Source organism: Nyctereutes procyonoides, unplaced genomic scaffold, assembly GCF_905146905.1.
Source record: "Nyctereutes procyonoides isolate TBG_1078 unplaced genomic scaffold, NYPRO_anot_genome, whole genome shotgun sequence".
NCBI classification, from domain to species: Eukaryota; Metazoa; Chordata; class Mammalia; order Carnivora; family Canidae; genus Nyctereutes; species Nyctereutes procyonoides.
This window is the reverse complement of record NW_026575049.1, coordinates 9,816,247-9,843,363: the sequence shown is the minus strand read 5'-3', so window position 1 is coordinate 9,843,363 and position 27,117 is coordinate 9,816,247. Positions and strand designations below refer to the sequence as shown.

Here is a 27,117-nt window from a genome sequence, read left to right as displayed (position 1 = left end):
ACAAGACATCAGTTAAAATAGGACAAAACAAAACATATGCCAAGCAAAAATCTCATCAGTCATGCCCTCTCCCAGCAGACGGTTCTGAGCTATTGCTCGCCTGGGCTTGTCATAAATTGACCTGATCCTTGGCAAAAAGGTCTTTGTCCTTAAGATTGTTATGAAGGACCTAGATCGTTCCTTTCTTTTACCCCTTTTTCCTCTAACCTGCTGGGCAGAGGACAGTATGCCCTTCAACCACTCCTTGAATCCACAAACACCTACCCCAAGGACAGAAAGCACTGATCTACTGACATCATTAGATTTGAAATCAAAGTCCTGTCTCAATTTCTCTCTAGGGAAAGAGATGCAGCATGTTTATTTTTCTGGCTACAAAGATATTGGGTATTTAATTTGGGATGGGGAAAGAGAGGTATGATTTAGTTGGGGAGAAAAGTAATTTAAGGACCTTTCCCAAGACATGAAAACTTTCTCTGAAAGAAGCAAATTTAGAAACTCCAAATGACTTCCAAGAGGGCTCACGAATGGACTGGAATGATCTTCCTTTTCTCAAAACAGTAAAACAAAAGCAAACAAACCACAACCAAAAGCCCACACCATGCCAGTAATGCCAGTAAACATCAAGAACTCAGCCAGGCATTGGACACCCCCCTTCCTTCCCCTTCCCCCTTTTCTACTCTCTTTCCTTCAGGACAGACTTAAGTAATTTCTCATCACGTATCCCACCTTATTATTGGTTCCACCATTCTTTGACAGCGAGCCCCTTGGTCAGCCATATCTTCCTTTCACACTCAGGGAAACCAATACAAATTCCACATGGAAACCAGGAGAGCCCAGAGGAAAGTGCTGGTCACTTTCTCTTGATTTTCTACTCTCCTGAAAGCTTGTGGTCTAGTAGAAATTCTGAATTTTCTTGAAGCGTCTAGAAGAAGCACAGCTGGAACAGCAGTATCTAAATAAAAATGCTGCTGACCTGCTGATATTAACTAGTCTAAAAATACCATGAAGCATGTGGTTTTCGTTAGAGCAACAAAGCAACTATAGTATGACAAGCAGCCTGCCTTCCAAGATTACCCTCATTTACATGATATTATGTTACACGTGGAGCTGGACCCTTGGGTTTAAAGAAAAACACGAGTTCAGCAGCAAGAGGTGAAACGAAGAGCCAGGCGCTCGGCCAAAGGTTTGAGACTACCCAGGAACGACTGAGCTCACAGTCACATGGCCCCACTCCACTCAACACTCTAGTCACACGTCATTTGTTCTACTCATTTGGAACTTCTCACATATGGCTCTTATCGCAGGTAATGGTACGTAAGATCAGGGCAGAGCCTGATTCTTGATCAAGACCACATCCTGCAGAGCATTTTCCACATGGGCTTTAGCACCTACAGAGCTGATGGGCAGCAATCCCATGTAGCTAGATAAGGTATGGGTGGAAAGCACACAGACTTTGGTGTCCTGGAGCTGTATTTCAAGCCTCAATGGTTTCTTTATTTTTTTTTTAAGATTTTATTTATTTATGTGAGAGAGCAGAGCACACAAGCAGGGAGGGGAGGGGAGAGGCAGACTCCCCACTGAGCAGGGAGTCCAATGTGGGGCTCAATCCTAGAACCGCGAGATCATGACCTGAGCTGAAGACAGATGCTTAATCAGGTGAGCCCCCCCAGGTGCCCCATGGTAGCCTCTTTAAAGCTCTTTAATCTTGGACAAGTTTTCTACTTTCCCAAGTCTCAGTTTGCTCATCTATAAAAAGAATATTAGCACAAAGGGGGATTAATGTTACTACATTCAAAGCTCATATTCATCACGTGCTTACAACACACCAAGGATTCCACTTCATGTTGCTATAATGCACTATTCTAGTCAATGTCCATCGACACCTCGTGAGGAAAGTAGTAGTAGTATCCACATTGAGAGATAAGGATACTGTGGACCAAAGAAGTCACATAACTTACCAAGATGACACAATAAGTAAGTGGCTGAGCTGGGATTCAAACCCAGGTCTGACTCATGTCTTGCGTGGCTTGTGTTCTTATCCACAGTTTAAAGTCAACACCTAACCTGACTACAACAGGTGGTTAAAGGCAGGGACTCTGGGTTCTTCCTTGCTGACCCTTGTGTGAACTTCAGTTTCCTCCTCTGTAAAATGGGGACAATGGGGCCTACCTCATAGGAGGGCTGTAAGATTACATGGCATAATATGCATATGGCTTTGGGAACATTCCTGCCATGTGGAAGTGACTCTGCTATGTTTACTAGTTTTATTATGCTAACACAACCGACAGGTCAATGATGATGGGGGCTGGAATAAGGGCATATGAAAGAGGATGAGCATGGGAGGCCACCAGGTGACTGCTCTGTGGCACCTGTAAAACTCCCATGGGAAACTTGCAGGGTGACTAGGAACAATTTCAAGGATGCTGAGTCCGTACGTATGAAGATAGAGGAATCCCGGAGATTTCACCATATTTATAAGACTTGAGCTAGTGAAACCAGGAGACATCTGGATAGGAAATGTGATGCTAAGCAGAGAGATGTACACCTCAGGCATGGCCCCACAGCTGAGGGCTGGGGAGTCAGGTTGGGAAAGTCCACTGCTGGCTTGGTCCAGGGTGCACCGCCCCCCAGGTACCCCTGCTGTCTGATGATGTCACTATGTGAAGTCACACGTGATCCAAGGGATGCCTAGTGATGGAGCTGACTTGTCTGGCTCATCAACCCCATAAAATCATTTTCAGATCATGCCTATTTTGAAAAACTAGAAGTATAGCCAATGGGAGGCCTCCATGATGATAAGAGGTTCCAAAACTGACTTGGGAACTTCTTAGCAAACTGTGCAAACAAGGAAAAAAAAAAAACTCCAAGATGCGATGTGAGGCAGGACTACATGATCAAGTAGAAAATGCAAACTGCTTTCAAGTAATTTATGGAATTGCTGTCAACAGTGAAGCTGTGGAGATTGACCAATTCACGTCTCAAAGAGGATCTGTCTGAAGGAAGAGCGTTTATGTCTCAAGAGATAAATGGGAGACCAAGAAAGAACCTTTACGATACAAACCCAGAAACCACTTCATCTTGGACTGTGTTCCTGGATTTTGGTTCTGGGTGTGAATTTCTGGCTGTAACAAAAATAAGTAAGCAAGCAAGCACTCTACCTCTTTCCAACTCTTTTTTGTACATATCAGATGGAACCTCAGGTCTATTGTTTTAATTTTAATATCCACCACCAGCTGTGTCCTGGAAATAAAGGCTTATCTTACAAAAAAAAATCTGAAGAAAATGATGACAAGGCTGTTTATGGGAAAGGATCTCAGCCTTAGGAGGCAATATGTAGAAATGAGCAAAGAAGATGGAAAAACAGGAACATAAAATCCGGCCATCCTGAAGTCTTCTCTCTCCTTACTCAGTGATTTTCAAATTATAGCTTTATTTTGGCAATACTATAAAAGTAATGCTGATAAGCTAGTTACTAAAATCTGGGTATGACATATTTTAATATAGCAAGGAAATAAAGTTTTATTTTTAAAGCTGTTGATGAAATTTCTCTTAAGGAGAAAGCATCTTTTGCTTAGCAAAATGTCTTGAGGAGCCACTTGGTTGTGGAAAAGTAGGCTCTGGAAATATTGTTCAAAGGAAGACCATTAAGCCAAAGAAAAATCTATTTCTCTGCCTAATAATAGAAGAAAAAATAGGTTTCCAAGGGCAGATTGAAATGGCGGGGGCAGAATAAGCTGATAGAGAGGTAGGTGGAGACACAAGGGAGGAGGGAGAGAGTCCAGGAAAATGAAATCTGGAGGGTCCAGGAGAAGAGAGCTCAAGAGAAACTCTCACACTGGTAGAAAAAGCTGGGAATGTGTCAGTCTAGAAATCAAGAGATCTCTCACACTTAGTTTTAAAGAACTGGCCGTGCTCCGAGGCAATACAATCCCCGTTGTCTCGAACTCTGTAAAAATGGGCTACACACGAATGGCATCAAAGGAAAAAGCAACTGTGCTCACGATTGAGATGAAAAGAACCCCATGAAGCAAGAGAGAAGTAAGATTGAGAATTTAGTAGGAGCAGAAAGCCTAGAAGAATCAGCCCAGCCCCTGAGGATTTGCACAGTGTCTAGAAATGCATGCTGGCTTTCCCTGTATGTGCATGTGATGGGGCCCCAAGCCATCTTTCTTTGAATACCGATGGTTGGGGTGATCCAGGAGTTGGAATTGGGGAACACCCCGAGAGACCGTATCTGGATTAAGTAAGTGTCATCTCTCCTGGGATGCAGAAATTCCCTTGTTAAAGGAAGACAGTGCGGCACCACTACGTAGCCCGCAGCTGGTGCCATCGCCAAACTGTTCTAATCGTTAGGGAGGCAGCTGGTGACACGCAAGTCCAGCCATTACAGCTGGGCGAGTGGCTCTGGCTCTAAGGTGATTGCTTGGGATGCAGCTGCCAGAGCACGATCCCTTTACGTACGGAGCAAACGTTCCCGTGAGCTTTTGGGGTGGCGATGGAAGGAGTGAACCTATGGGCCCGGAAGTCTGCGTGACTTGGACCAAGACATGACTTTGGGGGGTGGGAGTCGAGCTCTTCCTCGTGTCCACCCTTCTCCTCCAGAGGTGATGTCCTCTGCACTCGGTGTATTTTCAAGATCTGAGAGGCACTAGTCAGGGAACCTGGCTACACATCGCACAGTGCCCAGTGGGGTATTTGTTCTCCTAAGTTTTCTATGACCCTGATGGTGATTTTTTTTTAAGAACTTAAAAAAAAAAAGAACTAGAGGGTATTATGCTAAGTGACAGTGATTAGAAAGTCCTGACAGTGACGGTGCGTCAAACTGTTGCATCCTGGTCCCTGCAGACGGGTGTAAAGAATATGCACCTGGCCTCTTCCCTCGGGTGCCTCCAGGGAACCCCTACCTTGCACCCTTGCTCCCCACGCTCCCCCAGCGGCTCTTCCCAAGGCCAGCGGTGACCAGCTAAGGGAGACTGGAGTGGCCTCCCTGCGTCCTCCCGGCCTCTGGTACCCCGTCAGGTGAGCGGTGATGTAAGGCTGCCCAGGGCTGAACTGACCAGCAGGTGAGGTACTTCAGCCTCGGGAAACCCGAGGGCTCCAGGGATTCTGCTCCCACTCAGGAACCATCGTTGATGAGGCTCTCCTTTGCCCGAACTTGCGGGGGGGCTCCTCTAAGTGCCCCCCTCGGTCCTGAGCTCACTTAGTTGGGTTTGGACAAGAACCTGCTGTGTCAGTTCAGCAAGAATCCCTCACCCTTGGTATCTGAGCGACCCCCGACATCTGAGCCAATCCCCCCCCATGTGTGCTCCCCACGCCGGCCTGCCTCCTGTCGAGTCCTGGGACACAGCTTTAGCCAGGGCCCTGGGCTGGATGGTTTCTCTCTGCCCCGTGGCTGTGCATTTCCACTTTTCCTTGTCATATCTGAAATCCCGCTCGATCCCCCCACTGGGAGGCACCTGTTGCAGTAGTTTCTCTGGATAGTCTTCCTTTTGGTCTTTTTTTTTTTTTTTAAGATGCATTTATTTATTCATGAGACAGAGAGAGAGGCAGGCTCCATGCAGGGAGCCCAATGGGACTCAATCCTGGGACCCCAGGATCACGCCCTGGGCTGAAGGCAGGTGCTCAACCGCTGACCCCCCAGGGGCCCCCCTTTCATCTTTAACAAGTAGCTGAATGCTTTCTCTTTCACACCATCCGAGAGGCTGATTCCACAGCGCTCTTCTGGAAAAGCTGCCCTTGCGATCCTCCTCACACCCCCAGGGCCCTGAACCCCAGATCCGCTCTCTGAGGCTGCCTCCAAACCTCTCCTCCACCCCCTCTGCTGGTCCCTTGGGCCGCACCGTGGGCTCCCGTGTGCCCACGGGACTGCTGTTGTCTCTGGCCTCCTAATGCTCTCACTGCTGCTTCCCAGATCTCTCCGCTCGCGCACACTCACACCCCGTCCTTCCTCCCCACCGATGTCACAGTAACCTAAGCACGGCTCTGGCCTTACTCCTTTGGCATCGCTCCTCCAGCCTCTCCCCATGCACACCTACATACAACCTTGTGTCGCATTCTCCAAGTCTTTTTCGCTATTCTCCTGGCTCCAGGAGCCCGCCCTCCTGGGCCTGAGGCTTCCCCCACCGGGACCACCCCTTCCCCTCCCTCTGCCTTTCGAAATGCTCTCCGAAAGTCAGCGTAGCCACCATCTCCTCCGGGAAGGCCTCCCTGACCCTGCCCAGGGTGAAGCGGGGTGGCCTCCTGCGCTGCCTGTCCCAGGCCTTCCTCCCCACAGGGCCACGCTGCAAAAAGGAGGACAGGACGTGGCCGGTGGACAGGGATTCTCAGTGTCCCCTGTGACTCAGGGAGGCCCACCCAGCTTGGTGGCGGGCTGTGGGCATCCGAGTGGGTCACCGTCCCCAAAGTCCAACGTGATTACTTTTGGTGGCTTGGCACCCTGCCCGTACGGAGCCATGCCTCCCTGAGCCTCCGGGTGCCCCGGGCTCACCATCATCACCCTGCTACCGGCTGCGCAGGCCCGGGGCACCTGCACGGTGGCCACTATGCACTGTTGTCTCCACTGTCGCCGGACCTCAAGGAACTGAGAACTGCAGGTGCCGGAGGCTACGGCAACATTCTCGCAGAATCCTAGGTGATCGGACGTGTCAGACACACGCGAATCTACTGCAGCATTTGGTGGCCCGAGAGTCGCAGTAGTTGCATCGCTTGTCAAGTAAGCTGCAAAGTCCTTGCGAGCGGGGACGTGTCTCCTTCAGCTTCGCATCTCCAGGAATCCTGCTTGATAAGCAGTTGCTGAACGTTGGTGGAGGGAAGGAGGAAGGAAACGGAGCCGGGAGCTCCCGAGGGCTCACCCAGGGCCAGCACTTAGGACACCGATGTTCTTAGGGAGGAGTCTCCAAAGTTAAAGATTTGCGGATAAAAAAAAATTAAATAAATAGAGATTTGCGGGTGTACATGCTGACATTGTTCACGCGGTGCTTATGCTAGATTTACGATATAGGCAGCATTGCAAAAATCCTGAGCTATCCCATTACCCCCCAAGCTGCTGCCCCTAGCAGGGGTTGTATCAGTCCGGTGTAGAAATGCTGCTTTTAGCCAACGACAAGCTGTTCTGATTCGTGGCTTTTCATATATTTATTCTGTACAGCGAAAACAAACCCGTCATTATTTAGGATGATGCTTTGGTAAGCAGAATCGGTCACATGCAAGAAGAAAAAGAAGAGATGTTCTCGATGCCCAGTGCTTCGAGAGCCAGCGTAGTGCAGCTCAGTTGTAAAGAATGAGACGTCACTAGTATTTACTTTTAGCAAAAACTGTGGTCAGAACAACGGCGTCCTCAGTTATGCGGGCGTGGCCTACACAAGTAGACGAAGAAGAATCGGGAGACTGAGTAAAACATTCAGCTGCTCCATGTGGATGGAGAAAAGCAGGAACAAAGCAGAGGCTTCATTCGTTCCTAGTTGGTGCCAAGAGACAATTCACCGGCCCTCATGAGATCCTCCCTGGAAGAGGACCGGTATGGAGGGTAAGTGAATCCTATTTGTTCACTTTCTATTTGACCAGAAATTTCTGCATATGTTGTATTAGCACACTGGTCAATTTCAAATGACACGTATCCAATTCGAATCCGTTTGGCCCTAATGTCCGTTTATTCATTCTCACAGTTGAAACGATGAGGAGGACCAGGTTGGAGTTCAGGCATGGCTGGATCCAGGACATCGCATTGTGTCCTGAAGATGCAGTTGCTGCATCTCCGCCTTTAAGCTCTGCTCCATTCCTCCTTAAGCAGGTTTTCGCTACTCAGCAGCACAGATTATTCAGTAGCTACAGACTTAAACAGCTCTTTGCTTTTGCCATCTCTAGAGGGAGCGAACTTCTGTTCGGCCCTACCGCGGCTCTGAATGGTTCTGCTGGATGAGACGTCCACCTCAAGACACATTAGTGAGTTCGAGAGATGGGGTATGCTTGTCCGGTCTGGCTCAGATGCCCAACCCTCAGGAAAATCTCTGTGTGACGGACAGACCAACAAAAGTCTCTGGAAGGGGAATTTCCCAACAGAAAGAAGAGTTGCTTACATACTAAGAGTAAGATCTGTGCGGAGAATCTCCTCCGCCATCCTGTCCACAACCTTCCCACATATGACCTAATCCTATTTTTTTTCTTTTCCTGAAAGGCCTGAAAAATTTCCTCCTAGGTCTCGTGCAAAACAAAGCAAAGCAAAACAAAACAAGACAAAAACTATTTGAGGTTGGAAAAGCCACGACTTTCCAGGCACCGTACTAGGATGGAAGGCTTCGAATGCTCAGCGTCTAACAAGTACTTGCTCAACCTTGATGCCTCGGCTTCAGTAAAAAAGTACCTGTTCTTTACAACAGATTTACCTCTTCGGCCGAGATGGAGATGCTAAGACAGGATAACTTAAAAGCTGGAAGAAGCCAAATAACAGTTTTCATCAGGGAAATAAAATAGCATCAATTCTCTGGATTGGACACCACCCAAGAAAAGCCATTATCCAGCAGTGACACGTGAAAGATCTGCTTTGATTTCATGCAGGAGGGTATTTAGCAGTGTCAAGACAAAACACGCCAACTCCCATGGGCTGTCAAAAAAAAAAATGCCATTAGAAGCACAACCCTGAAAAAAACAAATCCACTCCCATTGCAAATGTCACCAAGCTTTTGATGGAAAATGGATGCATTTGGCTGGAAAGAGTGAAAGAAGTGGGGGTAGCAGGGGACGAATGAATGAAGAAGGAGAGAGACAGTGGGAGAAAAGTGACCTTTTATCTACTCCAGATGTATGTGAAAGTGGAATGTTCAAGAATACAGACTTTGACCAGAAACAGGAAGACAAATACTGTGACGATCTCACTCACATAATAATAAAGTGGTCAAATAATAAAATAGTCAAGTAATAAAATAGCCAAATAATGAAATAGTCAAATAATAAAATAGTCAAACTCATAGAAGCAGAGGGGCTGGAGGGGCAGCGGGAGGTGGAGAGGGGATGGTCAAGGGTATACATTTTTTGTTTTGCACAGTGAATAAATTCTGGCTACGGGCTGGCTACCCAGCATAGTGCCTCAGAGCCCACAGTACTTAGAATTTTCTAGGTAGGTACGTCTTATGTGAGGGGATTTTAGCACAGTAATAATGATGACTGCGACGGCGATAGTAATAAAGGGGGCAGGGAGAAAGTGGGCGAGGCGATGGAGAATGTCTGTGGCCCCGATGGTGGTGATGGTCTCACATGTGTGTACTTACACTCAAACTCATCACCTGGTACACATTCGGTATGTACAGTTTGGTTTTTGTTTTTTTTTTTAATATATCAATCATACCTCAACCAAGTAATCTTAAAAAAACTGATCACCTTAGAGAGTGATAGCTCAGGAGCTCAGGGTTCCTTTTTGGGGTGATAAAAAGGTTATAAAAGAGATCAGTGATGGTTGCACAACTCCATAAATATAATAAATCACTGAATTGGACACTTTAAATGGGTGAACTATATGTGGCTTAAATCTCAATAAAAAAATAATATAAATAAATAAATAAATAAATAAATAACAAAAAAATAAAAATAAAAAGTAAATAAATCTCAATCAAGCTGTTTAAGAGTGCAGCCCAGGTGGCTCAGGGGTTTAGGCCCCGCCTTCAGCCAGGGCGTGATCCTGGGGTCCCGGGATCAAGTCCCATGTCGGGTTCCATGCAGGAACTTCTCCCTCTGCCTGTGTCTCTGCCTCTCTCTCTCTCTCTCTCTCTGTCTCTCATGAATAAATAAAATCTTTAAAATAAAAATAAAACCTATTTATAAAAAAATAGGCTGCTTAAGAAAAAATATTTTTGAAAAAAATATTTTGATTAAGAAAGAAAAAAAATGAGCACAGGCTTCGGACTCAGATGTGAGGTCAAGGTCAGGCCCTGCCACTTAATTGTTACCTAAGCTTGGTTACTTAACCTCCCAAGGTCTCTGATTCTTCATGTGAAAAACAGGAAGAAAAATAATAGTGCAGTTAAGGCTTAAAAGCAGCCATGCCCCAGTGGTGCTGAGCCAGGCCCGCGCAGGGCCCACACTGAGGGCCCACACAGAGTGAATCCGCGGCATTACAGGGTGGTGGGGACGGTGTATCCTGGCGCTCCATGGAAAATATTTCCAGAACAGAGAAGCTATTTAAATTCATCCACTTAAAAATACCGAGCTAGAAATCCCGGATAGGCTTTGCCTCTGTATGTCATGGATAGAATAGCAAAGTGTGAGTAAACACACTCCTGTTTGACAGCTGCACACTAGGAACCCGCATCTAAAGAACCTTCAGCATGATGGAGTTGGCCTTTTTTGCAGACACTAGAGGTCCCTGTTGGCACTGAATCTTCCAGGCCTCGGGACTGAGAATTCAGAGTGACAGTTTTCTCCTTCAGCCCCACTAGATGTCTCTTCAACAAAGTTCTGGGACCCTCAGCGCCCTGGCATCAAGTCGGTTTGCCCAGAAACCCTCACACGGAAAGGTCCCAGCTTTATTTTTTTATTTTTATTTTTATTTTTATTTTTATTTTTATTTTTATTTTTTTGGTCCCAGCTTTAAATTACCAACTTGCTTGCATGTGGATACATCCTAGAAGCCACCTTTGTGCTGCCACACATGTGATCCCGATAGAAGGCGTTTGTTTTCCAGAAGCATTTTCTGGTATTAAGACACGGGGGAAGCAAAGAGGACAGTGACGATTAATTTAATTTGGGGTTAATTTGGAAATCACAGAGGGTACTTGGAAGCCAGAGGGGAAGTCCTCTTCAAGAAATTAAGAATAAGGTTGCTGTCTCAGAGCTAAATTGTCAACTCCAGGCAGCCCAGCTCAGCAGTTTAGCGCCACCTTTGGCCCAGGGTGGGATCCTGGAGACCCGGGATCAAGTCCCACGTCAGGCTCCCTGCATGGAGCCTGCTTCTCCCTCTGCCTGTGTCTCTGCCTCTCTCTCTCATTCTGTCCCTCACAGATAAATAAATAAAACCTTTAAAAAAAATTTTTTTTTAAATTGTCAACTCCACAGAGGCCTTAGAGATTCGCAGTTACCTTAACACACCAAAGCCGCTCACAGGCCAGAGCAAGACTTGGTTCTGTGTTGTTGGAAGGGGCTGATGCATCAAAAGGAAAACAGCGTATGCTGGCAGCTGGGCATCCAGGGAGAGGTGGAGAGAGTGCCAGAGGCTTGCTAGGGTAATGTAGCAGAGAAAGGGGGCCCCTGGGCCTGGGTCTGCAGCAGAGCAAGCCCCAGTGAGGGACTGGACCCTCGCGTATTGAACCCTGAAGCGCCTGGGCAGTCACGTCATCAGAGTCCATCCTGACCAACAGGACCTCCAAGGTCCTGTGAGCTCCTGCGTCTGCCCACAGGGAGAGAAGGAGCCACTGAAGGCCCACGGGGGAGAGTTCTGCTCCGTGTGACATGCATTTCTCATTCTGAACCCTGCATCTGGCATATTCTTCAATGCCTTCCGAGTTTGGCAGCGTGCACTGGCCTGTGCCGGCCTCCTGAGCTCTAGGACAGTCACAAGACTGAGGTTCCCACCCCGTAAGGCAGAGAGGGGGTCATGTGCTGGGTCGAGGTGTCTTCCCCAGTACTTCCACCTGGGAAGAGCTCTCCGTGAGGCTGTGAGCTAGCTCCTGGAATGCATGGCTTCCTTATCCGTGTCCAGTTTACATGGTCCTGAGTCGTGGTGAAGCCAGCTGTTCTCCAGCGTCCATAAAGGCCATGCACTGAGACAACGCCCTCCGTGATGGTACCAACGGCGGCGCTTTCCTAGGGGCAGAGGCTAAAGGATTGGGGAAGGCTCGCATCCTCTGGGCCTTCTTTCTTATTGACACAGGATGACAGCTCCAGTGAACCCCCGGCCAACACCAAGTTGAGAAGCCACGGCCCGGCTGACCGTGGGAATGTAGTCCTTCATTCAGCAAATAGCCCGTGTGCACCTGTTGCCGCCAGATGCTGTCCCCAAGCCAGGGATGCGCAGTGAATTAAACCAAAACTTTCGCCCTGGGGGAGCTATTCTTTATGGTCGCATAAACAGAACCAGGAAACAGGCACAGAACTGAAGTACAGAATGCGTCCCCACTGTGATGAGCACAGCACAAAAATAATAAGTAAAATAAAATAAAAACCCCACAAGGAAGAAGCACCAGAATGGCAGGTGGCGAAAGTGATGGGGGTGAGGCGCCCTGAGGTAGACCTTGAAGAAGGCTGCCGGAGAAGCCTACTGCAGCCAAGTACAGCAAGTGCAAAGGGCCCGGGGCGAGAGCGTGTGAGGAGCACCCATGTGGCTGGTCAGGAACGGGGGGAGAGAAGGTTATGTCGCAGACCTAAGGGTGGGAGGGGGAATTTGATCAAGCTGGGCATTGGGAAATGTAAACATAACCCAGAATTTAAAATGCGCTGATAGGGGATCCCCGGGTGGCTCAGTGGCTTAGCACTGCCTTTGGCCCAGGGTGTGACTCGAATCCTGGGCCTCCCTGCATGGAGCCTGCTTCTCCCTCTACCTGTGTCTCTGCCTCTCTCTCCCCCTCTCTCTCTCTCTCTCTGTTTCTCATGAATAAATACATAAAATTTAAAATGCACTGATAATTTTCCTCATTTCACCATCAAGGCTGGGTTTTGCCACACACACACGCATGCACATGCATTCAGAAAGTGTGCGGTTACTACTTTTTAATGGAACAACCCAAACCTGCAGCAGCCCACCGAGGGCACGGCTGTGTGCTGGCCTACGTTGCGCCCGCCTGCTGACACAGCTACGGCTCTTCCCCAAGCGGCTCCTTGCTTCACGTCCCCCGGGTGGCTCTTCACACATAATTATGTGACTATCTATCTACTGGTCTGTCTTCCCCTCAATTATGAGTGACTTTAGGCCAAGAGCCTCACTCATTTTTGTGACTCCAGTGCGAGCGAACCACAGGGCACAAAATGGGAGCTTGATAATGACCTCATTTAAATTGAACTTGGGTTATTTTATATTTGGGCAGCAGCTGCTTGCTTCTTCAGGAGCCCTCAGTATATCAATTTTTAAAGAATTTTTAAATCCACATCTACTCTTAAGTGTAAATAACACTGTAGGGGCGCCTGGGTGGCTCAATTGTTTAAGCGTCTGACTCTTGATTTTGGCTCAGGTGGTGATCTCAGGGTCATGGGATCGAGCCCCTCCTCAGGCTCTATGCTGGGTGCGGAGTCTGCTTGGGATTCTCTTCCTCTTCCTCGTCTTCCTCTCCTCCCCATTCATGCCCTTTCTCTTTCTTTCCCTCTCTCAAAGTAAACAAATAAATGTTAAAACACACACACACACAGTGAATAACTTCCATAAGCTCAACACACGTTGTTTCAATGTGATAATAATATGTAATGGGGATGGTAGGCCTTGGATCAATGAATCGACCAAAATGTTGAAAATTGAAGTAGGAGCGCAGAAGTTATCTGATTATTTTTCAGCACAGCTGATGACATTTCCACTCCCCACTCAAGCACAATTAAACAAAAAACCCTGCCCTCCACCTTGGCCTGGGTGCAGTGCCTACGGTTCGCCGGAGTCAGGGCGGCACAGGTTCTGCTGTCAGCTCTATTGTTTATTAGCCCGCTGACCTTGGGCAAGTTACTTAACCTCTCTGATCCTCAGTTTTCTCCTTAAAAAAAAAAAAAATAGTACTATCCTCGGAAAGTTCTTAAGTGTAATACACGATATAATCAACGGAAAGCACCCAACATGATTCCTGACAAGGCACCCGCCTGCTGCTACTTGTCGTAACGCACAGAAAGCCAGTGTTCTGTATTTTATCGTGCTCCCCGGCTTTCATCTGCTTTTCCTGATTTTCATAACTGCCACTCTTTAAAAAAAAAAAAAAGAAATCTGCAAAAATCTGCGTCATGGAGCTCTACAGACCAAAATCTATAGTAACAGATCCTTGAGCGGCTCCATAAGGCCTTCCCTGCAATTCCAAGACACAGAAAGTCTTCAAAATTTGGAAACTCAAAAAAAAAAAAAATTTGGAAACTCTTCACAGGTTCTTTGGAAGTGAAATCTGAGCTGACCTAAATCACGCGCTGGGCACCCTCGCAGGGACTCGTGAGGAAACTGATGCAGTCTTTATTTATTGCACTTGACTGTGACTACTCACAGTTTTGCTGCAGACTTGTTCACGTATTTGGTGAAACGAGGCACGCCCCTGACTCTGCTGGTAGCGCGTCACGCGTGGTATGTGGTCCGTATTGCTTTTCTGAAATCTGGAAACATCTGGATTCCGCATTCAGCCACCAGGGTTTCAGGTAAGAGCCGTGGGCCTGCCAGCTGGCCACACCGAGAGGCAGGTGCCTCGTGCGCAGGTGTCGGGCCGGGACCCACAAAGGTCCTCGTTTGCGCGCACGGTGCCTGGGATGGCCCAGACCCCTCTGAGCAGACCGGGCAGACGTCTGTTGACATCGGCTCGTGTTTCCTTTCCTAGGGTCCCCTGGGTCCCAGGCTGGCCCCGCTCGTCCCCAGCTGCAGACGGGCCACGGCCTAGTGTTCCGGGCGTGATCCTTGCCACGCCGCAGCGCCAACCAGGTACTTACAAAAGCACTGTTTTGTCTCGCGTTGTACAAGCCTAAAAGCTCACAAGGTCACCTGCCCTTTATAACCAGCACTTACCTGCTCACCTGGATGGATGACGGGTTGCCCTTTGGGCATCATTGGGGACCGTGGATGTGTTTTGTGGCAAAGCCCAGTGGCTGCGACAGGACATGGATGGGAAACCACATGCTTGGGGTGGGGGTGGGTGTCTAACGCTCCAAGGACTCGGTAGCTGGTGTGGACCTGGCGCCACGGGTAACTTAGTCCACCACTGTGGTTCGAAGACATTCTAATTAAAATGCCTCAGGCCCAGCAATCGCCCTGGAGACCCCCCCCCCCCCCATTCCCACCATAGCCTGTTGCCTCCTGTGATTTTAGGCCTCGGCTACTTTGATGTTAAGCACCAGGCCCCGTCGGCTTGGGCCAGAGCTTTCTCTTGCAGGGGTGGGGGGTGCGGAAGGCAGTGGTAGTGTACACGGTAATAAAATTATTGGGACAAGCCAAAAGCTGTGACTGCCATTTGTCGATTAAATGACACTATTACAACAAGGTCAACAGGCCGGTTTGGGTCCTTGTACTGTGATTAGGAGGAGGGTAGACTTATTTTTCAGAAACGCCCACTGGAGTGTATGGGGGTGAAGGGACAAGGTAAAAAAAAATCCAGACCTACAAAATGGGAATCCCAAAAGTGAAGCCCAGACACAGGCATTTGTAGAAAGTGGGCCGGGGCCTTTTCAGGCGCACTGACCTTTGAGAACCGAGGAAACCTAGCACTGCTTCCCGGGGGTGCTCCGCTCGCTGCAGCCCCGGCCTCACCTGGCATCTCAGACCCCACAAAGACTGGCTGCATCTGGACCCATGTCCCTAATGCGATCCCCGGAGGTCCCTTGCACCTTCAAGTCTGAGAGGCCCTGATCCAGACGTATCGCCCCCGATGGACACTTAGAGGTGGCAGGGCAGTCCTCGCCACGGAGCGGCAACTACAAGCTTAGTCGGATCCGGGGCAGGTCTGGTCCCCGTCCCAAAGACTCACTTAGCATTTCAGTAAAAGCACCTTATGAAATGGGCCTCGATGGTGACACAAAACAGAACAAAAACCTCCTCTTGCCTCAAAACGTGTGAAGCAGAACTGATCTTCCAGGACTGAGGATAAGGCTTCTCTAGTCCCTGTGAAGCCTTCTTTCCCAAAGAATATTCCACTAGCCTAACGGATGCTCCTGGCGCAAAGGACCCCATAACTAAATGAGGAAACACTATCTTTAGGACACTGTAGCTGGAAATGCTATATTTTTGTTTCTCCTCTTAGAAACTGAAGATGTATATTAGTGTATTAAATGCTCTGAGAAGTCCTGCATTGAAAAAAAAAACATCTGACTCTGCCTAGCAGGGTTTTCCAGATGGATTCTTTGGTGGGATTCCTTTTACATCCAGTACCCATTAATATTTTCTAGAACTAATGCTTCAAGGGAAAACCCAAGGGAACATACAACGGAGAACGTATACACAGAGGAAGAACCCAATTCGTGCCATAACTGGAAAGTCAAAAGGAGACGGAATGGCAGCTGTGAAGCGCATCTAAAAATATTGACACCAGGCCTCGGCACAGGGGAACTGGCTTCCATTCTCTGCTGGGAAGCCACCATGGGGATGCAGGGGCTCCTTGGGTCCTGAACAGAAAGGACACGGTGGTCCTGGTCTGCATTGGAGTGAGGAATTGAGATGATGGGTGAGCTCCCGGGAGAGCCATCTCCCAGCATCCCTGTCCTTCAGCGCCACCCACTCCACCACTGAACCCTACTCTCCTTCTCAACGTCCCACACCCCCTGCATCCTCTGCCCCCACCCTGACTCCAGCTGACTGGTCTATTAACCAGTGTCCCTACTCTGACCCTTTGCCCCCTCCTGTGCCACCCACAGTGCAGCACCCTGTTTAAAATCTTTCCAGAGCCTCCCTGTGCCAGGAAGATGCCACAGGTCTGGCATGGCATTTTCCAGCTGGCTCATCCTCGTTGCCCCCTCCCCCCCTTCTCCAGATCCCCGTGCAAGACTCCTCTCCTCCGGGAAGCCTTCCTTGGTTTGAGAGTCTAGGTCAGGGCTAGTCCAAGCGCAGGCCACAGTGCAGTGCCAGTTCACGAGCTCTCTGCAATGAAATAAATGCACAACTTGAGAAGCACCTAGAAGCTTCTCTAGAATTTTCCTGTTACTGTGGGGTCCAAGCACGCAATCGGTGGACTGATCCCGCTGAAGAGGATAAAGACCAGGCCAAGTGTCCCCTAAGTCATGTGGTGAGTCGCTTATGACACCAAGTGCCACCGCTTTGGGTCCATGACAGGATAGAGAGGGGAGCCGACCCTCCGGCCTGCAGGGATCGAGAAGGCTGGTCTAGACCACGATGCTTTTCCCCACACACTCGCGGTACCGAGCTCCTTCCTCTCAAAGCCTTTATCACAAATGGTAATTTTACGTAGATGGTTCTGTTCTGTCCGACACCGTGTCTTGCATGGACAGCTCGCTTCACGAGGGCGGGTGCCTTGCCCCCACGTCCAGGCCCGGCACACCTGGCACGTGAGCTCCCCTGACGGGTCCCACCACTAAGGCCCAAGAGTGGGGCGCGGGGATCTTAGATGTATCCCCTGCTTCCCGACCCCTGTGCCTCCTGAGTCGCCGACAGCTACGTGCGAGGACAGGCAAGGGGCAGGGAGGTATCGACAGGGGACAAGGGACTAATAATTCTGTGTTGTGACCCCCACCGCACCCCTGCTGTTGGGTTTCGATGGCACGAGGACCACAAAATGCAGAGCGGACCGTGTTGTTTTGATGGGTAGAGAGGGACGTACTGTCTTGGGTAACTCAGATCTGGAACATTCCACGGCCACACATCGCAGGTGTGTTGTTCGATGTCCATATGTCCCTCTGAGTAAGATCAGAAAACATCAGAAAATGCCTTTGCCCTTGGGGGCTGGCCTGGCCAGTGGGACCTGTGCCTCGGGAGCTGCTGTGACCCTGATGGCTTGACTTCTGGCACCTTCCTCCCTCATAGGTTATCGGAATCGAACACCCCTGACTCATCAGGGTTTCTTTATTTTTTTTTTAGATTATTTATTTATTCATGAGATACATAGAGAGAGGGAGAGGGAGGCAGAGACACAGGCAGAGGGAGAAGCAGGCTCCATGCAGGGAGCCCTATGTGGGACTCGATCCCAGGTCCCCAGGATCACACTCTGGGCCGAAGGTGGCACTAAACCGCTGAGTCCCCCAGGCTGCCCTCATCAGGGTTTCAAAGGCTGCAGCTAACCAGTTTAATTCAAGGGGATTATTCCAAAACAGCTCAGGACGTGTGGACGCTGGGCCCCCTACCTGTTCCCGCCAAATAAGCATCAGAGGCGGCTGGGATCTCCAACTTTCTCCAGGAAAGGGAAGAGATTTCAATATAAAAGAGCAGCAGCTGGTGTCAGACAGGCCCAGCCTCCACCCGGGCAGAGGTGCCTAGTGCCCCTGGGAGGCTTTTATCTCCTCATAGGCCAGAAAATGAGGATTTGAGCAGGTGAGCTCTCCAGGCCCCTCCAGCTCTGACCTGCTCTGCCTGTGCTCTCAGAGGCCTCTTCTAGCTCTGAAATTGGGGGACTGAATAATTCAAATTCCTCTCTGCCACGAGCATCAGGAAGGCCAAAGCGCTCTGGCTCTGCTCCCTCGTCTCAATCTGGTGCTGAACCAGGTGGCAAAGGTTCTTTTTGGATGAAGGACTTCCCACCTGCTACTCACTGAGTCTCAACTTCCCTCTGAAAAGTCTGTGGCACAACCTCAGGCCGGGTATTATGAAAACAAAATTATTTACAGCATGCTGTGACTCCGAGAGCTCAGGCTAGTTCCATAAATGGAAGCGTCTATACTACTATTATCACCCAGAACAGTGTGCCTGGGAAAACGGTTCTAGGATCAAATACATTAGTACTGTACTCAGTACCCTCTTGTTGATGTAGCACCTTGCACGCCCTGCACCGGAGAAATTTTTGCTCGCCTTGGCATTTCTCAGCATTTAAGCACCGAAGTCTATTTTTTGTTCCTCTGACACATTTAGTATCATTTTCCAAACCAGGGCTCCACGAAACCTATGGAGGAAATGCTGGTCTAAGCATCACCTTCCACTTGGTAGATGCAGTAGAATTCCACTTCTGCTTGGAAGAATTTGCCTTCCTTCAAAATGCAAATTCTTTTTTTTTTTTTAAGATTTTACTTATTTATTCATGAGAGACCCAGAGAGAGAGGCAGAGACACAGGCAGAGGGAGAAGCAGGCTCCAGGCAGGGAGCCCGACGTGGGACTTGATCCCAGGACCCTGGGATCACGACCTGAGCCAAAGGCAGGCGCTCAACTGCTGAGCCACCCAGGTGCCCCACCTCAGATTTGCTGAATCCGAATCTTTGGAGATGGAGTCCAAAAATATCAGTTTTCCCAAGTCCTCCACGCAGTGATGTACTGGGGCTGGTAAGTACCAACTTACAATAGCACAGTGTTAAATCTCAGGAATTTTAAGAATTTGTGAGGCAATTGATGCCACCTTGACAGATTGAAATTTGCCTTGGGAAAAGTATTTTCACCAGGAAAACCTGCAAATGCTGTAATTCCGGGCTGTTTTTTCCCTCTCTCTCTCTCTCCCAGACCATTGAGGGTTGAACACTTAACCTCAGGTCGCTGCCTCCAGGGGATCCTTTTGCACAGCACAGTGTGAGAACCAGTGTACTGCAAATACGTGCTAGGGCCACTGGGTAGCGTGTGTCCAAATTATGTTGAGGCTTTCAACGCTAGCTTTACCAGGTTTTTATTTTATTTTATTTTATTTTATTTTATTTTATTTTATTTTATTTTATTTTATTTTTACCAGGTTTTTAGATAGTTCTTAAAAATCACAACAAAACTTGGCATGCAAAAGGAAGTCCTGTGTCTTTTCCTTAAAGTAGTCAGGAATTATCTAGGGATCAGAATAAGTAAGAGGGAGTTTTTGCTCTTTCAGACTTTGTAAATTGAGGCATGAAATGCTCAGTCATCATGCTGACCGATACAACTCGATTACTAAGAGATGAGACCATAATCCGGAGGAGGAAAAAAATATCTAGAGGTATAAAAATATTCCCAGAAAATATTGAAAATATTCAATAGATGGGCACTTTTTCTTTTTTTTAAATAATAAATTTATTTTTTATTGGTGTTCAATTTGCCAACATACAGAATAACACCCAGTGCTCATCCCGTCACGTGCCCTCCTCAGTGCCCGTCACCCATTTTATAAACTCCCCTTCACCACATTTCAGACTGAAAGGCTGAAAGTCCCCCACCTGTTGAGACTCATCCCTGGTCTCCTTTGTCCCTGGAGTGCCTTGGTAAGGGACTGGTATGGCAAGTTCTTTGTTTCTTCAAAGGGGACGCCTTTGACAGATCCAGCGACAGGCCCATTTCACGTCTGAGAGTAAACACAGAACCCAGGGTGATCTCTCCCTCATTCCTCTGGTTCAGGCGAAGTGCGAGATCCAATGACAGAACCAGAAAGAACATTGTGACACTGAACGGTTTGAGCTTCCCCTTGACATTTCTATTGCCCCTGAACATGGACAACCTCAAGGTGACTGCGGGACTCCATACAGTTTTGCTTGAACAGCTTCTCTGGCATAAACACACCCCAATGGGCGTCACACCCCCAGTCATGAGGACCTTGACCCGCCACCAGCAAGCATTGAATCCTTGTGAATCCAGCAGCTCGTGCTGGCAGCCAAACACAAGGACATCGCCTATCTCGCCTGTAAAACGCCAAGTGGTGTACGCTTCAGACAGAAATCTCTCCTCTCCCCCCAGGCCTGTGACTTCCTGACAGCCCCCAAATACACCCGAGGCAAGGTGGCGCCCAAGGAGATGGGGGTGAGTCCCATGTTTACTGACCACTTCACACTTGCCAGGCTCTGCCCAGGCATGTCGCATGTTCTCCTAAGCAGTCTCTACAACAGATCTAGGGGAGTATTTGCCTGGTCCATTCTTTCCCTGTCCTTTTAAACTGAGGGTCGAATCAAATGCCTTGGAGGCCAGACAAGTTAGTAAGGCAAATAGACAAAATGAACAAGGTGAAAGAGTAGAAACACAACTAAAACTGGTGACTTCTTGGGAGAGAAGAGACAGAGGGCAATGGCAGTGACTATGACGAAGTCTGATTTTCCTGCCAATACTTGAATTTTTTTAAAATAGCCAAGTGATTCGGTTAAAAAAAAAAAAAGACAAAGCTCTGTGGGCTGAACAAAACACACACATATATATATATATATATATATATATATATATATATATATATATGGGCTGGAGCCGCCATTTTGCATCATCTTCTTTAGGCACAGTCCACCCCATCACCTACTGCTTCCCAGAGACCTAGAGTAAGAGCTGCAGGATGAGCTGGTTCTAGGCAGTGGTGCCCAACCCTTCATATTTACAGCCCATGCTCTGGCTTTGTGTTTTTATGCACTTCTGGTTCTGGAGCAGTGCTCTGGCTCTGGATCCCTCCATTTCGATGCACTTCCTTCTCTCTTACCCTTTAGGACAAGGTCTACTCACTCATTCTCAGCCCAGAGCTCTATCTGTTATCATCCCATAGTCAAGGGAAAAACTTTCCTAGTCCGCCCCCTGGCCTTATAGACTCTACCCTTTAAATCTAAAGTTAGGCTGGAGTGGCGTGGGAAGGATATCCTGGAGGAAAAATTAAGTTATCCTCATTCATGAATGAGGAATATGAGGTCTACTTGGGTCAGGTAATTTGGCTAGTAAGTAACATGGAGGCAATTTGGATCCAGATTTACTCCTCCTCCAAAATCCTCAGAGTCTCCCTTTTGCACTAAAAGGGCTCTGAACTGAACAGGAACTTCTAGGAGACCTGGGATGATATGTTTCATCTTGAAATTCTATAGAAATGTCGCTTTCTGTTCCACAATATATTTGTATTTTGAAATATATATTTGTATGTTTGTTTTTGAATGCAAATTTCAAAATACAAGTTTTTGAAAGAGAGAGAGTATGCACAAGTCGGGGGGAGGGACAGAGGGAAAAAGAGAATCTCAAGCAGGCTCCATGCCCAGCATAGAGCCTTATGCAGGACTCGATCTCACAACCCTGAGATCATGACCTGAGCTGAAATCTAGAGTCAGATGCTTAACTGACTCAGCCACTCAGGCGCCCCTATTTGTATTTGTTTTAATAAAGAATCTGGTATTTTTCCTCCAGGTAAAAATAATGGTTCAGAAATACTTGCTCTACCATTATAAGACTTCTTATTCTCCAGACTCCCAACCACACCTCCAGGGGCTCATGCACACCTGTCACATCAAGGCCATCAATACTTCCATCCTCTTCTTCTATCAGTATCCCCCAGGCTCCCCCAACCCAGCCTGCCAACAATCACCCCCTTGTCAGAAGGGGAACTTTCAAATTGGGGCTCATGAAACTTCTAAAAACATAGATCAATAAAATAATTCATTGATTCTTTTATCCTTAATAAAACAGCTGAAAACCTCTAAATGCAAATTAAGTAAGTTTTCATTTAACTGATTTTTCAGATCAGATACGTGAGCTCAAGGCTCACTTAAGCTATTTTGTCAGCAGACGGTAGGGTGACTAGCCCTCGCCACAGTGGTGGATTTGACCACTATACAGTTTTACAGTGTGTTTATTTTTTTGTCACTTATCTCTTACCCATAATGGACCATTGGTTAAAGAAAAAAAGCATTGAAACTAAAATCAATGTGGAGCCATAACTTTGAATTACATTCAGCAAATTCATCACATGGTTCTTTTCATCAGGTTTAGAGGTCATGTGCATCTGATCAAAATGTTACATACTGCATCAAGATGTTTTTAGCATTTTTTTAAAAAATCAATGTTAAAAAAACAACAACTTTCACACCCCTATTTGACTTTAAATTTAATGGGAATAGAGACTTTGTACACTGAAATATTCTATTTGCAGATATGTGCTTAAAAATAACAGCCTAACAGTTTCTGTCCTGTCATATAATTAAGGTGAGAAAATAAATTCATTTAAACATTTACCAGTTAACTTTTGTGGCTCAAATGTTAAGAATGTGAGCATGAGGTTTTGAAAAAAATTTTTCATCTATTTTCATGAAATTTTAAGTTTCAATCTACATTTTAAAGTTTACTCCTCGAACAAAATATGTCATATTAAAATATATTTTAACAGGGATCCCTGGGTGGCGCAGCGGTTTGGCGCCTGCCTTTGGCCCAGGGCGCGATCCTGGAGACCCGAGATCGAATCCCACATCGGGCTCCCGGTGCATGGAGCCTGCTTCTCCCTCTGCCTGTGTCTCTGCCTCTCTCTCTCTCTCTGTGACTATCATAAATAAATAAAAAAAAATAAAATAAAATATATTTTAACATATTATACTTTTATTTAAAGAAAATTAGGGACACCACCCAGGTGCTCAATTAGCTGAGTGTCCATCTCACTCTTGATTTCAGCTCAGGTCATGATCTCAGGATCCCAGGATAAGCCCTGAATTGGGCTCTGTGCTCAGCAGAGAGTCTGCTTGAGGATAGTTTCTCTCCCTCTGCCCCTTCCCTAACTTGTGTGCACGTGCTCTTTCACTCTCTGAAATAAATCTTTAAAATTAATAGTTAAATAGCTTTTATCATTTTTATTTATTAAATTTGAAAAATAAAATTTATCTTTACATAGTTGAGCATTATGACATTCAAAATTAACTTCAAAAATATATTTAAGATGATTTTCTTTCAGAAAACTACTTTTTATCATATGCTACATGGAGAACTTTTTAAAGGAAGTGTTTAAGTTTTTGAATTAATTCAAAAATGGTCTGGAACTTGGAAACATTTTGCTAATTCTGCTTTCATGTAAATTCATGTCATATGAAGCATATATTCTTTAAAGCTTGCTGCATTGGAATAAGAACCCAAAGAAATGATTCCCAAGTTGTAGAGCATCCAACCCATAATAGGGAAATATTTGGGGACAGTGAAACCCTTTATCAAAGTCTTTTAATCTAACTATGTAGGTAAATGTCTACTTGCCAATCTATACAAATTATTATATTTTTTTAGGATGTTAACTAAAGTCTCACTAAAGTACCCATATTACAGATATAGGATGTTGACACACTGTAAGTGTACAGAATTTATAAAGGAAATAATTTTTTAAGATTTATTTATTTGAGACAGTGCAGAGAGAGAGCACAAGTGGGGAGGGAGGAGCAGAGGGAGAGGGAGAAGCAGACTCCCCACTGAGCAGGGACCCAGCATGGGGCTTGACCCCAGCACCCTGAGATCATGACCCAAGCCAAAGGCAGATGCTTATTGACTGAGCCATCCAGGTGCCCCTAAAGTTGTATCTAAAACCAAATTAAAGAAATATAAATCCATGTATAAAAAGTTTAGATGCTCAGCTAGATTAAAGATATGCAAAGGTAAAAGACTGACGCAGAAGTTAGAGAGCTATTGATAACCCGTGAGTCCCTAGCCCCTCCTCTACCCACAAGACTCTGCCTTAAGCCTGAAAAAGTCTGGGAATAGGTCACTTGTTCTTCTACAGTGAAAAGCAAGGGATGTACAAGTGTTTACCTTAAACAGATGTGGACCATGGGAGAAAGCCAAAGTAAGGTCAGCAATAGGACTTTCCAGAGTGCTGGAAGAAAACAGCAACAAGTTGGATGAGAAAGTTGGTTGTCTACTATTCTAGAAGGAGTTGAAAATGACTACCCAAAACTAGACAAGGCAGTCAGCAAACATGTTTTGGAAAAGGTTAGATAGTAAACGATGTAGGTTTCTAGGGCTGCATGATGTATGTCACGACTACTCAACTCTCTGTAGCATGAAAACAGGAATAAATAAGCCATAAACAGATTTGTAGGGCTCTGTCCCGCTAGAACTTTATTAACAAAAACAGGTCGCATGCTGGATGTGGCCCACAGCTATACCTCCCGGCTGTTCTCTAGACTCATCAGCCTGGCACGGGAAGAAGAGGAAAGGAGGGCAGAGCCTGGAAATACTTTCTGGAAATACCCAGAAAGGTCCAAGCTTTGGAATGCATGCCCGTGGAATGCAAAGCCAGCTTACACAACCAGCATCCCACTTGAGAACCTTCCTCACTCCTCACTTTTCTTCCTTCCCCTGACTCCTACCCTAGAGATGTAGGAAGCCAGCAAGCTGGGGAGGGAGAGAAGGAAAAGCTCAAGGAAGGGAAATAAAGAAGCAGTAGCAGCCACCCTTTCCTCCCTGCAAGCTGCCAGCCTGAGGAAGACGGAGCTGAGAAAGAAGAGAATATTTGAATTAAATCCAATTAAGAGATCTTGGGCCAAACACACTTCATTTCGAACTTAAAATGACAACAGACCTGTTTACCTAAGGATCAGAAAAGTCATGGGTTTGAGAAAGAGGAAAATACGTGTTGACTAAATCACACATGCTTCCAAACTACTAGTGACATACACAATCACAGAGTCAAGTATTTTCTTCTCTTAGCCAAAGACCCCAGCTCTTCTGGAGAAACAAGTGGTGACATCATCCACCTCAATCGCTTTTTGCAAACTCTCAACACAACAAACTCACCAGGAGGGCCACTCAGCAGTGGGAACATTATTGACTCATTGTCATATCCAGTTTCTCCAATTGTCCAAAATAGATATTTGATTATAGAAGAAAATTGGGGATTCTTTTGTCCTTCAATAAATGGCATGACTAATTTATGTCTTCCTTCGAGTAATGTGTGCACATCCATTCAGATACTTTTAATTCTCCTACGGGGTCATGTTTCTAAGGGCCCTTCTGCCTTCCCAAGGGCTGCTGGAAAGCTTATTGGTGGCCTGCAATTCAGAGCAAATGGCTAATTATAGGGGGTGCTGATCAGTTCATTAGTGGCTCTTGAACTGCTGCCTGCAGAATGCCAGCCGAATCAGCAATTTTTCTTCCTCTAGGCTGAGTGGGGCCCCTGGAGCATTTGCAGGGATCAGCGGAAAGCTTGATTCAGTTTCAACTCCTCGACTAGGAAAGACAACAGTATGAGAATCCCGTCTGACTTTTGTTCAAGATATAGAAGAAATTTTTGTTTGTTTTGTTTTCCATATTCTGAGCTAAAAGGGTTCTTGAAACAAATGGCATCATCCTTTATTGATCTTAACGCCTCCATGCTAAGACTATTGTAACATAGCTTATCAAATCCATACTTAGTCCGTGGTTTCCCAAATGTGCAACTCCCCTTTGTTGTCTCCAGCTACTACCACTCAGACACACTTTTCTTGATAATGATGTAATACTATTATGGCATTTTCCAGGATTTTGCTTTATGCTTAATCTCAGTGGGGTTCTCTTCTTAACCCATGAGCTGCTACCAGGGAGAATGGATGTGTGTCTGTCTCCTAATTTGTACAGCTTTCAGTGTGGTGTAATATGTATCATACTGGATAATTTTTCTTCTTTTAAAATTCCATCACAATCACTCCCCCCAAAAAAATGGTGGTGTGGAAAAAATAGAGTGGAGGTTCATGGTTATATGAATCTTGGTTAAGGGATCCCTGGGTGGCGCAGCGGTTTGGCACCTGCCTTTGGCCCAGGGCGCGATCCTGGAGACCCGGGATCGAATCCCACGTCGGGCTCCCGGTGCATGGAACCTGCTTCTCCCTCTGCCTGTGTCTCAGCCTCTCTCTCTCTCTCTCTGTGTGACTATCATAAAAATAAAAATAAAAAAAAATGAATCTTGGTTAACTGCCAAGTCCAATGATCATTTTATTTTTGAGAACTTTTTATATAGGCAATAGCAATTGTTTATCTAAAGTTAGTAGTGAATTGGGTCTCTAAGTCCTCTTTTGCTTCCTCTTTTCAGCAACTCATTGTCATGAAGAACAAAAGACTCTCTTCATCAAAGTTGAACTTTTGTCTTCAAAAGGGTGGATTATGTGGAAGACTGTCGGAGTGCTACTTTCAGGTTTGAGTTATAAATACCATTTTTAATGAAAGGAAAATTAGGTAAATATTCAGCTTGAGAACATTTCTGTTCTCATTTTCATTCAACAAATATTTAGGGAGAGTTCACCACGTTTGAGAAAATGTCCTAGGTACCAGGATATGCCAGAGAAAGAGGCAAGGCCAAGGACATTATCAGAGGCGATCAATGTCATGCAAGGGTGTAAAGCAGGAGGATGTAAGAGAGTGACCTTGTCGTAAATTTGGATTGAGTGGTCTAGGAAAGACCTCTCTGTGAAGGTAAATTAAAGTTGATCTGAGTGATGAGAAACAGTCATGAAAAGATCAAGGAAGAGCAAACACATTCTAGAGAAAAATGCTAATACAAAGCACCTACAGTAGGAACCAATTTCAGCGAGCCAAAAGAAGCTTAGTATGGCTCAAGAGTTGTTGCTGATATGAAGCTAAGAGTTGAGCCAGGGAAGGAGGGAGGGGTCATGAAATGAGAGCTTCCCAAGAAGGGTTAAAGATTGGATTTTTTCCAAGTTTTAGAAGAAGTCAGACAAGGAGGGCGTTT

The 27,117-nt window shown here is 46.6% G+C and overlaps 1 long non-coding RNA gene across 3 annotated transcripts in view; it reads left to right on the top strand.

The window, feature by feature from the left end:
• LOC129512221 (uncharacterized) overlaps nucleotides 1-27,117 on the top strand; it is a 78,104-nt gene that overhangs the window by 36,763 nt on the left and 14,224 nt on the right. For 2 of the 3 annotated variants that reach the window (XR_008664972.1, XR_008664970.1), the window contains exons 3-5: nucleotides 7,148-7,525; nucleotides 18,808-19,064; nucleotides 26,461-26,562. This is a non-coding gene — a long non-coding RNA (uncharacterized LOC129512221). The remainder of the gene's footprint in view (nucleotides 1-7,147; nucleotides 7,526-18,807; nucleotides 19,065-26,460; nucleotides 26,563-27,117) is intronic. The other variant, XR_008664971.1, reaches the window with a different exon arrangement.